Raw genomic sequence first — 15035 nt, forward strand, 5'->3', positions numbered from 1 at the left:
TAAGACACTTTAGCTAAAGCCAATAAGTGGATTACTTTCCCTGAAAAGGTTAAAAATGGCAGATTTATTTTTCGCTGCCATAATATTTGTCTTTGTTGGGCCAGCTATCTGAGGTATTCTCCAGGAGACGCGGGGCTCGCTGAGACGTCACTGCGTGACCCTGGGTTCAAAGTTACAGCAGAGCCTGGGGTATTTTTCTCTTCTTGGAGTGCGGGGACTGGCCGAGCCCTAACGGAAAGCACAGTCTGTGGACTGAATGAAAGTATTGACAGTGCTGTAGGGAAATCAGTGATTATACTGGGTTTGCCTCTGCCCGGGTAGAGGTCAAATAGAGGACTTTTTAGTGCAAGCACAAAAGTCATTTCTCACTCTTCAGGTAAAAGGACTCATGCTATATTATTAGTGAAAATGTGATTAACTGTTAAAGCAACATAGGTTGTAATGATCTATAAAGCTATTTCTCTCCAAGTTATGGATTCATTGCTCTGCAACTCTAAATATATATTGTGCTAGGATCATGCAAGTCATGAATACTAAAAATAAAAATAAGCATATTTCTTTGATGATGATTTATGACCAAACAATTTGAGGCTAATACATTCACATTATGGGACACAAATTCAAATGTGACATAACAGAGTGGGCCTTTAAGATGGAGTGTCATTACTTCAGGAAATATGGGCAGTGCCTCAACTCCATCACAGTGTTAGCCACATGTTTTGAGAGCCCATGACTGATGCCTCAACTTCCAGTGTTTGGTTACTAAATTCCATACTTAGGAAGAAAATAGTTCCCTTAAAAGCCTCATTGAGGACCCTGAAACCCACAGCCAATTCATGGGGATGTAGGTGCTCTTGGGAGTTAATGTGCACAGCCGGTCAAAGAGACTGGGTGGCTTCTCTCAGGGAACATACTGAGTTTAGGATGCAGCCTCTGAAGAGTGTCTCAACATCAGCGCACCCCATAACACAGAGTCCACGAGGGGCCAGGGCATCTGTGGTTCTTCTATGAACTGTTCCCAATACTTCTGAGAGACCACAAATGCCTTGGTTGTGCCCTGCAGTTACTCCTTCGTATATCATAATAGCCACCCACAATCACTCTCTGATTGTGTCGCAAAGTTAAGAGCTACCAGAACCTTAATTCGGTATTATTAAAAGTGTATTTGTATGTGTGTATGTGTCTGTGCATGTGTGTGTGTGTCAGAAGTTTTCAACTCAGTTTTTGAGACAGTCTCTCATGAAACCTGGAGTTCACTAATTAAGCAAGGTTGGCCAATGAGTTCTAGTCATCTGCCTACCCCTGACCCACTGAGGTACAAGCCCAGACTGCCACATGAGGCTGTGCTGTGGGTGCCGTGGACCTGACTCAGGCCCCATGCTGTGTGGCAGGCGCTTGCCCTTCTTGGCTCTCTCCCCAACCTTGAGTCTTTTCTACAGTTGCATCTCCCTCTGTCCTGTACTTCCAGGGCCCAAACTTGCTCTCTGCGTCTTTGTTGCCCTTGTTCACTTACTCTCTTTACTTTTCTCTCATTGTCTCAGATCCTTTGTCCTCTTTTTCCTTTTTTCTCACCCCGATTGTTTTCTTTCTAAATCAGGATAGAATGTAAGCTGGCATGACGCGTATTAAGATGCTTTCTTGGCACTACCCATGATTTGTGTAAAGGAGAAAGGTTTGTGGTACGAAGAGAGAGCTGCAGCCTTTATGAAAGTTCCTATGTGATCTTCTTCTTTTTCTTGTGCTGAATTTCACATTTTTTTAAACCTCAGTTTAAGTGAATGTCTTCATCTGCTAGCAATCCTTTTCCATTGCTACAATATGTATGATATGATAATTATATTGATACTGTGTCAGATCTTTAATAAAAAGTTAGTAAGCTGAAATAAGAACAGAAGAAAGCAAGAGAAGACGCACATATGCACTAGATGAGCACTGTGGATACTGGGCATGGAGGACCGCATGAGTGCATCTGTAATTTATGTAGTTGATAAGCAAAGTTAGCAGGGACCTTGGCACTATTATTGAGGCAATATTTTTCTTGAGGGTGTACAGCCTTAAACAACATCTTCCCACTTTAGGGTCACACATGCTCTGCTTTAGCATAAAGCAGATATGTCTGTTCTCTTGTTCCATTTCATTTTCTTGGAAAAAAATTATTGTGGGCCCGTTGAATGGAAATATTGCTTACTGTTGATTATCTGAAGTTGCTCTCCCCCTCTACTGTCTTACCCAGAGAATGTCTTCACTCTAGACTTATTGCACGCCCATGTCTTTATTTCCAGTCTCCATCCTTTTTTCTTTCTTTCTTTTTTAAGGTTACTGTTTCAAAAGCGAGGTTTTGGCGGAACAGCTGGCAAGGTTTAGCAGCCACCTGCGCACGTAATTCTCCTTCCAGTGGAAGAAAATTTAGCACGCATAAAGGGAAACCTGCAAGGTGTTGGCTTCGCCACTTTTAGTTGTATTTGTGTACGTTTTCTTACACATTGATGAATGTTCTGCTAAGTGAAACTTAACTCTTTTGTAAAGAATGAGGGGACTACGGTAAAGGAGTCATTTGTTTCAATCATGTGGGTTACATTGAAAGACTGGAAACGGGAGATTGATCACAGTCAGGAAGAGACTCTTAGCATCTGTCAATTTGTTGAAGGGCAAGAAAGCACCCACTGGTTTTGGAAACTTTCAGTGTTAGCTTTTTTTCCAGGTCACACTCCCATCTGAAACTGAAAACATCATGGTGCCTGCTGAGCCCCATTGACTGCTGTGTTACAGTCAGACTTTTGGGATCCGGCAGTAAATAAATTTCTTTACTGTTGCTCCAGACTGACTTCAAATCTCAAAGCTTAGCTAAACTGTTCACATAACTGCACATCGAATACTGACCTTTTCTGTGCCGACAGTGACAAATGGGTCAAGTAATTTGACATCCTTAAGTCAAGGCAGACAACGCTGCAAGTAACACCCCCCGTCGGAAACCTGCACCAACCCCGTCTTGGTAAAGCCAGCCTCCTCAGTGTCCATTTGTCTTCATTCACCCTTGAGAGCCAAGCTGGATGGCTGAAGCGAAACCACTTAGCTAAGTGTGAACTCAGTAGACTTCCAACTCAGTCATCTTGTGAGAAGAAATGCCCAACAGTTAATACTGTTTTACTTAGCTACAGAATACAGCTATGCACTTCTTCTACCCAGGAAGATAAATCATCCAAATAAACGCTAGATTTCTTTAAAGCCCTTTCTAAGATGAAAATGTTGATAGAAGAAATTTAGTATGATGTATAAGCATTATAGGTTAACATGCTAAATTCATGCGTGAAGAAACCTGTCAGTTTATGCTGACTCTGAGTTGAGAGCAACATTGTTTGCTTCCTCCCTGCTTACTATCCCGTTTGCTCATCTCTCTCTTCCTTCTCAAGTATCTGAGTCCATATCTGAGTCCTTTATTATTGCTCATCTATGAGAGCAATTAAAGCCAAAACTCACACTCCTTTTCTAGTCTTAGCAGGACTTCCAAGATGGACTCAAGTGAGCAGGTGCCACGCCTTCTTAGGGAAGGTATCAAATAGTAGGCACATAAGTCATCAAGAAGAACAAAACTATTGAGGGAGCATTGATTCTCTTATAGAAGCAGAAGCCATCACTTAAAGGATATTGCCACTTATTACAACAAAGGGACATTGGACAGCTGAAGGGAAACCTGTCTAGACATCATCTCCCAAACTAGAGCAAGGGTCCAAGCTGATAGCTCTGTGTGGCTGTGGCAAGGCAGGTATGGAGTGATAGAAGATGCAATCGCACTTTGTAGAGGTAAATTGAATTCCGGAAGCATTAGAGGTCCATACAATACAGTTAAAAGTATAGAAGCTTCAGGATAATATATTGGAATCACAGTGACTAGGGCAATAAAATGTAGAATGATAATCCTAATACAAAAGTTACCAGTTATGAATGGCCCTTGGTGTCTATCTGGTAGAGAAAGAGGTCAATGAGTTTTAAAAGTAGTAGCATACCTGTGAGGCACTACCTTCATAGATAAATATAGCTTACTACATATTTCTCCGTTTCTCTTCAGTGTTCATCTTATTGTCAACACATCCAAGTGGGATGCTACCTCAAAGCACAGATTTCTGAATTTAGTGTGAGATTTGTCAACTTAGCACATTCAAGACTCTCCTTCCTTGTATGAAATGAACACCGTGAGGAGCAGTGTGGCAGTGGTGCTTTGGAAAAAGGGAATTCTAAATACAGTTGTTTAGAGTATGTGGACATTAAATACTTGCTGTTAGCCTTGGAAGCTGGATTTTGTATTGCAGCCTGTCAAATGCCTTCTAGTCAGGGGTGTTCTGTGGTAAAGAATCACAAGCAACTCTGCTCTGTGAGTGTGTAAATGTGCAAGCACCGTTCAAGGCTCTGTGCCCTGTGAGTGTGTAAATGTGTAGGCACCGTTCAAAGCTCTCAGCTCTGTGAGTGTATAAATGTGTAGGCACCGTTCAAGGCTCTCGGCTCTGTGAGTGTGTAAATGTGTAGACACTCTTCAAGGCCCTTGGCCCTGTGAGTGTGTAAATGTGCAGGCACTGTTCAATCCTCTCTGCCCTGTGAGTGTGTAAATGTGTAGATGCTGTTCTAGTCTCTCTGTCCTGTGAGTGTGTAAATGTGTAGACGCTGTTCTAGTCTCTCTGCCCTGTGAGTGTGTAAATGTGTAAATGCTGTTTGAGTCTGTCTGTCCTGTGAGTGTGTAAATGTGCAGGAACCGTTCTAGCCTCTCTGCCCTGTGAGTGTGTAAATGTGTAGATGCTGTTCTAGGCTCTCTGCCCTGTGAGTGTGTAAATGTGTAGGTGCTGTTTGAGGCTCTCTGCCATGTGAGTGTGTAAATGTGTAGATGCTGTTTGAGGCTCTCTGTCCTGTGAGTGTGTAAATGTGTAGATGCTGTTCGAGTCTCTCTGCCCTGTGAGTGTGTAAATGTGTAGGCACTGTCAGTGTAAGATCTCCCCTGCCCCTCATTTTCCGGTTTAGTTTGGGTTTGTATTTGCCATCTACAGAACATGTATATTTTTGCCTCCCCCACTTCTCTTCTGAGCAGAAGTGGCACATGCTCTGTGTTATTTGATTCTCAGGAAGCCTTGCCCTAGAGTATCATGAGTCCTATTTTATAGTTGAGAAATTGAGTCTAATGTAAATTATTTTATGTTTCTACTTCATAGATGCAGGGATCCGGAACTGGGACTCAAGTCTACCTGGCCCCGAGTTTTAATCTTGCCCTTTCTCCTCATGCCAGCTGCTCCCTCTCATTGACTTCTAAAATGATAGGTGCAGTTATAATGAGGGGCACATTTCCACCTGGCCACTTTCTGAGACAGGGTATCTAGGATGCTTTCTGAATCGCCACCTTATCCTAGAGAGTCAAACGGATTGAAATTCAAGGCAGAATTGGAAACTAGAATTTGCTTTTCTTTTTAAACAGTAACATGGTGCATGTGTGTGATATTTGCATATATGTGCACGTTTGTGTAGATGTGGTTCCATGTATGAATGCGAGTGTGCACATGTCCACGTGTGTGATATTTTCATATATGTGCACATTTGTGTAGATGTGATTCCATGGATATATGCGACTGTGCACATGTGTGTGATATTTGCATATATGTGCATGTTTGTGTAGATGTGATTCCATGGATATATGCGAGTGCACACATGTGTGCATGTATGTACAGAAGCCAGAAATAATAGACATGAGGTGTCCTCCTTTGTTCCATTCATTTGTTTGTTTATAGACAGGGTCTCTTACTGAATCAGCAGCTTGCCGTTTGGCCCGCCTGGCAGCCACATAGCCCCCAGAAACTGCCTGTCTTCGTGAACTCTCCTACCACCAGGCCTAGGGTAACCGATGAGCGGTGCTGTGTTCCTACCCAGCTTTTACAGTGGCCTTGAGGATCTGAACTCAGGCCGTAACACTTGTACAGTATACAGGAAACACTTTATCTACCGAGCCATCTGCCAGCCCCTTGCTAGCAGTTTTGTTTAATCTAAACTTACACTCCCTTAATTACTGGCTGGTGTGTAAAGCTAAGAGACCCGTTCTGACCAATTCTCAGTCCATGCTAACCAACGGGGCTTCTGCAGAGGCAGAACTATTCTGTATCTGCATTGTAGATAAAGTTCTTTAACAGTAGGCACTGGCCACGTGTGGCCAGTGGGACTGAGGACTTCATTTTCATTTTAATTAATGTTTCTACTCAAATAGCCACATGCAGTTGCTAGCCTCCCTGCTGGGCCCCATAGGTTCAGATAATTGTATCAGAAGAGAGTGAGTGGCCAGGGACTGTTGTTCGGGGCCACACTGCCTTTCTTACTGCTGAACCCGCTGTCTGAAGGACCGCACGCCTCTAGTTCCACTCCCTTAGATATCAAGTGGCAATAACAAAATAACAGCAGCACATTGATCCCAAGTTAGGTGTGGGGATTTCCTGCATATTTTTGTGTCTAAATAACTCAGTTCCCCTCACAGCGAGTGGGCATTGCTGCGGTCTGCTGTTATTACTACTTTTGCTAATTTTTTTTTACTCTCAGAATAATTTGAATTTGCCTTCCTATTTCACGGCTTTAGATATACTGAGAAGTATTGGTATCATGATAACCAATTTCTTAGTTTTAAAGTAAATTTTGAAATCTCTTTGATTAAAACTTTTGCTATATGAACACACACACACGCGCATGCATATGCTCAGATACACATGCCCATACATGTGTATGGTTAATATTGACATTAGGTTTATAAAACCTTTTCACTTAACGCTGAATAATTCTAGCCAGAACAAACTGACAAATTCGAAGTTTAACTGCCTTGGTGAGTCTCAGGATATAAAGGCTTGGTAACCAACTAACGAATTCTTTTCCTAGTGGGAGTATATTCCTATCCAAGGTTTAAAGCACTATAGTTTGAAAAGATAAGTAATTAGTCATACTTTTACTCTGTGACTATATTATTAGTTCCAGACACTGCAAAAACTAGAAAAATCAAAGAGAAACCTTGAAGTTAAATAACAGGTTGACTCCCAGGTTTTCTCTCTTCATCAGCATGAGTCAGAGTTGATGATGTGGCCAGCGAGTCACCTTAGCAGAAGCAATTCACGCTGCTGGTCCTGTGCTAGACTGCCAGAGACTCGAGAGGGAGTCATGGGGTGTGGGGTGGGGCTGAGAAGCCACTGCACTATCCATGAAAATGTATGGTACCTTGGTCAGCCAGTGTTAACAGAGAGACCTATTGCTCAGTGGAAGGAAATCTAGCAGGTCCTGTTTTGAAATCTGTCTTTGTAGTGAGTAGCATTAGAAGAAATTGCCAAGGAAAAGGAAGCAGCGTGTTTCTGTGGGCACTGTTTATTATGGCTGCGGCCCGTGTCTATTAGTCGGTAAAGGCGGAGCATCAAACTCTCACCAGTATATTATAAAGCAATTCTGTCCTTTCAAGCACTTTTGGTGGCACAATATGGAGGCACCCTTATTGTGATAACCATGTTTGATTGTTGGCTCTGTTGGTTTTATGACTCAAACAGGCCCCACCTATTGTTTCAGAGGTCAAGGAGTTGTCTGGCTGCGTTTCATCGGAACTAGAGCTTGTCAGCCACACTCTGTCTTCCTAAGCAAACATGGCACCATCAGGGCTGGAAACGGGCATGCTTCACACCACAGCAGCCTCAGAGACTTGCATTGAACCGCTCCCCATTGAGCAGCTTTGCCGTTGCTAGAGTCTCTTTTAACACACTCAAGTGGAGAATGGAAGTGTGGGTTTCCGTATTCTCGGCACAATGGCTTTGCCAGTTAGTTTCTCAAGGTTTATCTCGGAAACAAGGTCTTTTGTGGTCTGCAAAGGTTGTTTAAATGTTAAAGAGAGCTGTAAATAGGGAAAAGCATACCCACAGATAACTTCAGGCACTCTCTGAAAAGGAGGACCCCTCTAGGACTACTGTGTCCTTGCAAGTGGATGTCCGAGATTTTTGATTACCCCTTTGATTTTCTTAATGTCAGAACACTTATGTCTATAAACACACTAAACAGATAACGTGGGCCTAGTACATCCCAAACTGACCTTCTTGTGACATTTAGCAAACTGTAACCTGATGATTAATCATGACTAATATGAGTGTCTTGATACCTTGGACTCCAAGAGGGATGCAGTATCAGTTAAGATTGGCAGCCTTTTGAAAGGCACAGTTTTGTAAATGATAAAATTATATGTATTTTAAAGGATCGTTAGGGTTTTCTTAATGATACTAGCAAATGTCTGATTAATACAACCGGTTTTAGCTCTCTCCATGCCCAGGGTTGAGTTTCAGGTATGTGGGTGGTCGATGTTCGGGAGTCTTTGTTACAGGTGAGGAAGATGCTTGTATAACATGAAGACACTAGAGACAGGGAGAAATCCGCAGACTCCGGGGCATAATGCAAGTTCCTTAGTGTCAGACTAAAATGCCCCGTCCAGACAAAAGAGAACCTATCGTTGCTAGAAAAGATAGTCTCTTTTTCAAAGCCTGGGTATTAAAATGTCGTTTCATGGGGGCTGGAGAAGTAGCTCAGCCATTGGGAGCACTGGCTGTTCTTCCAGAGGTCTTGAGTACAATTCCCAGCACCCACATGGTGGCTCCCAACCATCTGTAATGGGATCAGATTCCGTTTTCCGGTGCTCATGAAGACAGAACACTCATACACATAAATACATGAATAAACCAGTCTTTTTTAAAAAAAGTCATTTCATGCCTGTTTCACTGTGAAGAGCTTCACTTTAAAAATATCAGGCTTCAGTGGTCACTTAAGTAATATCCCAGGCGGTGGCACAACTCCCCAGGAGACTGGATATTCTTCTGTTTAACTTTAAGTACTGGCTGTCAAGTTGGAAAAGACAGAAGAAAAAGCTGACCTTGTCTTGTATTGGTCAATTGCATTCTCCCAATATTCCTGCAGTTAGATGCTGCAGAATCACATATATTCTATTTCCAAGAAGATCCAAGAAAGCATTGTTTGGCAACATAACCTTACATTGACTTAATATGGATAAAATGGTTTACAGTTGAATTATTGCTGATATCCCTAATGATTTAGGGATAAAACAATTTTGTCTTGATTTTCATTTTGGAAGATGTTTTCACCCATGGTTTTTCTTGTGTTATGCCCTTTAAAAACATTGTCTTTCTACCTAATCATTGTAGTCATCCACATAACTTGGAAGGAAGCTTTTGTAGTTTGATACCATGCATCCACTCATGTCCACTGTGCGAGTATTATATTTGCATGCCCGGAAAATGCGCTGGGGACTGGATCACTGCCAACATGTACAAAACTTAGTTCTCTGTTAATTTTGTCTCTGATATGAGCCAGCAGCAAAGATTCACAAGACTGTTTTCCTGGTCTTGAAAATCTTAGTGTTGATTGGCAATCAGATAGGTAGACAGACCAACAGACAAACAAGCAAATAGGCAGACAGAGAAACTTTAGAGAAAACATTGGCAAATTCATGTCCAAAAGGTCATGGAAGCATAGAAAAACACCCATTCTTTGGTAGTTTGGAAATTTGCTACTCATTTCTAGGGACAAAAATGTTTCAAATGTGAAGCATGGTCAGTTAGGAACGTCACCCTTAAGAGAATATAAAGAGTCACATGGTAAGCCAGGTGTACCTGCTCAAACAAAGGCTCAGACCATGAACCGCTAAGGTGAACTTGAGCCTTTATATTCCCGTCAGTCCTTAGAGAATGCCAAGTAGGGAGTGGGCAAGCCAGGCTTAGATAAGATGCTGGAGACCACACGAGTGCCATGAAGAATTCTTTGGCCTTTTGCCTGTCAGTGTGTCATGCAAGGACATAAGGCAAGAAAGTAGAGTGTGTGTGTGTGTGTGTGTGTGTGTGTGTGTGTGTGTGTGTTCATTGCAAGTATATGGAGCTAGAGACTGAACCCAGACTCTTGTACATTAGACAGGTATTGTCCTACTGAACTAAATCCCTAGACCACAGGGTTTGCTTCCCAGTCAAGCTAAGTCATCCTAGCTGCATTTGGAGAAAGGGCTTAAATATGGCGTCTGTATGCAAGGGGGAGGGTACGTGGGGTGATGTGGGAGAAGATAAGAGGGAAAAGCTACTGGTGTAAGAGTTGTTGGGGAAATGTGATCAGAAGCCTGAGGATCTGCTGGGTTGGGGGCGAGAAAGAAACACCGAGGCTAATCAAATACCAGCCAGAGAAAGAAGGCACACACTTTTCAGTTGGCCAAGTTGAACTTAGATACCTGTGGGACAACTGGATGAACCAGTTTGAAGTTTAGAAGGAAGCTGTGGTTAGAGGCATTGTCCATGAGCTATCAGCACAGGGAAGGAGAGAAGATTATAGCTCTGGGAGTGGCTGGAATAGAACCTAGCAGGCATGTTAAAGGAGAATACACTGAGGACTAATCCTTGGGAGGAACCCAGTCCATCCTCAGCAACTGGAGAAGATGGCTTTCCAGTGGACGTTCTGGAAAACAGATCCAGGAAAGTAGAAGGTAAACGAGGAGAGGGTGGGCTGTGACTGCCAACCGTAGGGACTGCTGGGGGAAGCAAGTGATGATAGCATCAAATATATTTCATATGCATTTTAGGTTACCTCTATGGTCAATTTTTATGTACTTTCTGAAGATGGATACAGGAATGCATGAATAGAGCAAACATTTTAAAAAATGTAATCACCATAGGGTAAACTTGAAAAACTGATTTTTTGTAGATAGAGTGAATTTTATAAGCCTTTATTATGATGATGTTTATCAAATAGTATATAGTTCATGATTGTCTTTATATGCAATGTTACTTGCTTTTTAGTGAATGTACATGTAACAAACATCAAACCATTATGATTTCCCACTTTCTCCAGCCATAGACCCCAGAGCCTGCTGAAGCCCAGTGGCTTGGCAAGGTGAGCTCCTCAGAGCTAAAGGGTTTGCTCAGCGGAGTGTTGTGTTCTCAGCCTTTTGACCCATTAAGCCTTTCTTTCACGTTAGAGGTCCAGATGTGACTGCTACACACCCATTTAGCATTTAGCCACAAAAATCTCTGCATGCATTCTTTAGTCTTCTTAGGTTCCTTCTAGTCATTGCTGCTCACGATCAAGAACTTCATATAGTTGCAACAATGAAAACACCAACTACTGCATTAATATAATCAATTTTTCCTCATTTTAGGCCCTTAGGAAAAAGGTTGCAGCTATAATTTATTTCCAGTAAGAGTGAGTGTATTTTGAGGCTAATCACTAGTGCTTAGGTCTTTATATCTATGAAGGTTCCCCCAAGAGTACATAAAGTGAAAACTCATAACACAGTGGAAAGAAAGAAAAGGAACTGACATTCGTCAGGGTCTATGTATCCCCAGTAAATATTCACAGTATCCCCAGTAAAATAGAGAGCGATCTTTAGAAGTTTAAATCCATGGTATCAGAGGTGGTCAGGCTGTATTACTTAGTACAAAGAATTTTCTGTCCTGGTTGCTAAACATAAATTACATTTCTATATCAAGCTAAACCAGGGACAAACTTTTCATTGTAATTTTTGAATGTGGCCCTCAGAAACAACCAATTCTTCTTTGTCTCATTCCTCAATGCTTTGTTAGTTTTACAAGATTCATGGACATTTCATCTGTCCTATGTCCCACTTTGGGTGGTGCCCATTGAATGTTGGTTTAATTTCCTATTTCCAGTTCTGGAATGACCAGTCTCTTTGTATATGTATTTCCTGGGAACTTTCTATTTTGATAGAACCAATTTTCTTCCCCCCGCCCCCGAGAAAACTAAACTCCAGGTTCTTGCCCATCATCTCTTCACCTGTGTCTTAGTGCTTTGAATATTCTTGCAGGCCAGTCTGCCCACCCCTCATGATGGCCTCTGACATTCTACAGTAGCTGAGAAGTTCTTGGCTCTGTGGTTGCACATTTCCATCATTGTTTGCCTTAGAGTAGCACGGTGTAAGTGCTTGACAAATGTTTATTAAACCATGTATTACAACGATTATGTTACTTGTAATTCATTTCATTTTATTTTTTATTTATTCATTTCCTTTAAATAAAATTAAAGATCATTTTAGTCTACTCTTTTTAAAAGAATAATGGTTGTATAATATAAATGTTGAAGAGTTTTTAAATTTTTATTTTAAATTGACGTAAATACATAAAACTTGTATGTATGACTAGGGTAACAATATTATGATACATGTTTACACTGTATAACGTTTGAATCAGGTTAAGTACACCAGAGTTTTCAAGCATTTGTCATGTATTTACAGTGAAAACATTCAAATTACTTGCTTTAGCTTCTTGTTGTCTATAGTCACTGCTCTGTGAAGCACCTCACTGACGCATCTTGTGCCCCTAACTATACCGTAGTACTGACCAGCCCCACCCCACACCAGCCTCTGATACCCACCATTCTGTTTCCAACTTCTATGGGACAAAATATGTTAAAGAGCTTTATAATGGTCATAAAACAATATTTCTAACTTTCATTTCATCACACATGTATTGTGTAAAGACTGTGTCCCAACCTCCAGATGGGGCAGTAAAAGTGGTTTAAGAATGAAAAGAACCCCCCTTCCAAGATGAAAGTCTAGTGTGTTTTGGAGTTTTATCATATATGCCCAGACTCTGTTATAGTGTATGTTGTGCAGTGGGGTGCTATATATTGTGTGAAGTGCTTGTATTGTATGCTATGTGTGTAAGGAGTGTGTATGTATGAATAATATGCTTATGAATATGTGTTGTATGCTTGTGTGCTGTGTCTGTGTGTTGTGTATCCTGTACATGTGTTTGCTGTATGTGCATGTGTGGGTGGTTGTGTATGTGGTGTATTTATGCTAGCTTGTGTGTTGTGTGTGGGTATGTATGTGTGTTGTGTGCTCATGTGTGTGTTGTCTGTGGAGCTGAGTGTCAAATTTGGGGTCTTGCACATGTTGACAAATGGTCTGCATCTGAGCTACATCCTGAATCCCTAATATTCATCCATGAGAAACCCATCACAGAAAGAATTAGGAATTCAAAATGGAGATTCCATTATTTTCCATTTTGTGGTGGAAGAGGAAATACTACATAGAACCTCAAAAGCACCAGTAAGTTTCTTCAAGAGAAACAGGTCAATAAAATTTGATATTTGATGATCACCTGAGTCCCATCATGTACACTCCTTAAATTAGCCAGGAAGAAAAGGTGCTCAGATGTTGTGTGTGCTTGAGAACCTACATCTCCACTTCCAGGTGAACTACTATGAGTATCTCTAGGAAGCTTTGTGGAATGTGGCTCAGAATGAGGCTTGTTGGCTCATAACGCCAAACATTACTCCAGCTACTTTCTGCTTGATGAAATTACACACACACACACACACACACACACACACACACACGGTCAAGTGTGTTTACTCACAGAAGTGTGTGCACGTTTGAGTTGTGTCTTCATTAACTATGGTATAATTGGAGAGTGAGTTCTGAGAGAATGGAGATGAGGAGGCTTCGGATTGACTTTTAAAGTCTAACTTAAGATAGGCAATTACAATTATTAAAATAGATATGTAAATCAACAGACGTAAGGACACAGTACTGGGTTCGGGAGGGCTTGTAGTCTTAGCCATGCATTTGGAAGAGTGTCTGCAACAGTCTGAGCATCTGTTACCAGTATGGACAGCCTGGTATAATATGATCAATAGCTAATATGATCGCTCCTTGGACCAGATGCTACCTTTCTCTTTATGCTTTGTCTGGCTAACATTTGTTTGTTTGTTTGTTTTCTATGAAAACCTGCCTTCCTCTAGAATTGAACAAAACCAAGTATCGCATCAGTGCGTTTTGTTTGCTAAGGTAAACTTGTGATAAGATGGTCAGCGGGAGTTTGGGTGGCTCAGCGAAACCACGGCGTGCTCTCACTATTCCATACCCATCATTTTACACTCCAGAATCCCAGCTTGCAGTTTTGTGCAGGGTTTTAAGTATACAATGTACTAAATTCTGAGTGATACTTTGGCTTCTTTTTGTTGACATTGAATAACTGAAATGTTAATATTTTTATTTCTGTTGACACTCTGAGGTCAGGGTAAATGTTCAGCAATCTAATGGGAAGTATGCACTTGAGTTCTACAGTGTTTGCAAAGAACATAGCAGGAAATTTCAGAAGAAAAAACACAATCATTTCTCTTTATGAATCATTTTCTTGCATAATAGTTAAGTCTAGATTAAGGTGGCTCTTTTACCTCATTTTGATAACTCCAGATACTTCTCCAAGAGTTGTCTGACTGAAGAAAAGGCGTCATGAGCCAGAACAAGATATTATGTCTTATGGTAACAAGTGTGCATGTGATCTCCTCTGTTCAATTACAAAGCAGAATACAAATTCTCCTTTTAAAATGATTTTCAAATTTTTATTCTATGTGCATAAATGCTTCGTGTGTATGATATATGCAGTGCTCATGGAGGCCAGAGGAGGGTGTCAGATCCCCTGGAACTGGAATTACAAATGGCTATGAATCACCACATGGATGCTGGGAATAGAACCCCAGTTCTCTTCATATGCTGACAAATTCTTAAAAGCTGTTTTTAGCAACAAAATCATACTGATTTGTTTTAGTTACTCTATGCTTAGAAACTAAATGAAGGAGAAAAATGACCCATAATTTTTAGTACACAAAATTCAGTTCTAAGCAATATAATCTAATTTATTTTTTCTATATGGTTTTCCTATTAATTCTATGTCTAATTTTTATCTATAATCATCTATTATGTATATATTTGCCTATAAATATATTGTATTTTTACTAATAAAATGTTATCTATAATGATTTTTTCTCTACATATTTTATCTATAAGAGCATCAAAGATGATTTTATTTTTAATAGCATATTCTAAATCTTAAGTATTTTACTTTAATTTCATTTGAGTTGTGATATATGCTAATAATGTAACTTTATGTGGGATTTTATATTTTTCTATAAGATTTGCCAATTTTCTGCTTCTAATCATGAGTCTTTTATTGAAAATCTGTATATTGAGTAGTTTTTAT

At 40.7% G+C, this 15035-nt stretch overlaps 1 protein-coding gene across 9 annotated transcripts in view; it reads left to right on the forward strand.

The window, feature by feature from the left end:
• The window catches only part of Mecom (MDS1 and EVI1 complex locus), a 550964-nt gene that overhangs the window by 452940 nt on the left and 82989 nt on the right, over positions 1-15035 (forward strand). The window contains exon 1 of one of the 9 annotated variants that reach the window (XM_041658856.1): positions 10375-10516. The exons of the other annotated variants lie outside the window; for them this stretch is intronic. The gene's annotated coding sequence lies outside the window, so the exon portion shown is untranslated. Of the gene's footprint in view, positions 1-10374; positions 10517-15035 lie in introns of those variants that run through there. 9 annotated transcript variants of the gene reach the window in all.

The sequence above is a fragment of the Microtus oregoni genome, unplaced genomic scaffold (assembly GCF_018167655.1).
Source record: "Microtus oregoni isolate MIOR12 unplaced genomic scaffold, Mior012 000010F_ref0000083, whole genome shotgun sequence".
Classification (NCBI taxonomy): Eukaryota; Metazoa; Chordata; class Mammalia; order Rodentia; family Cricetidae; genus Microtus; species Microtus oregoni.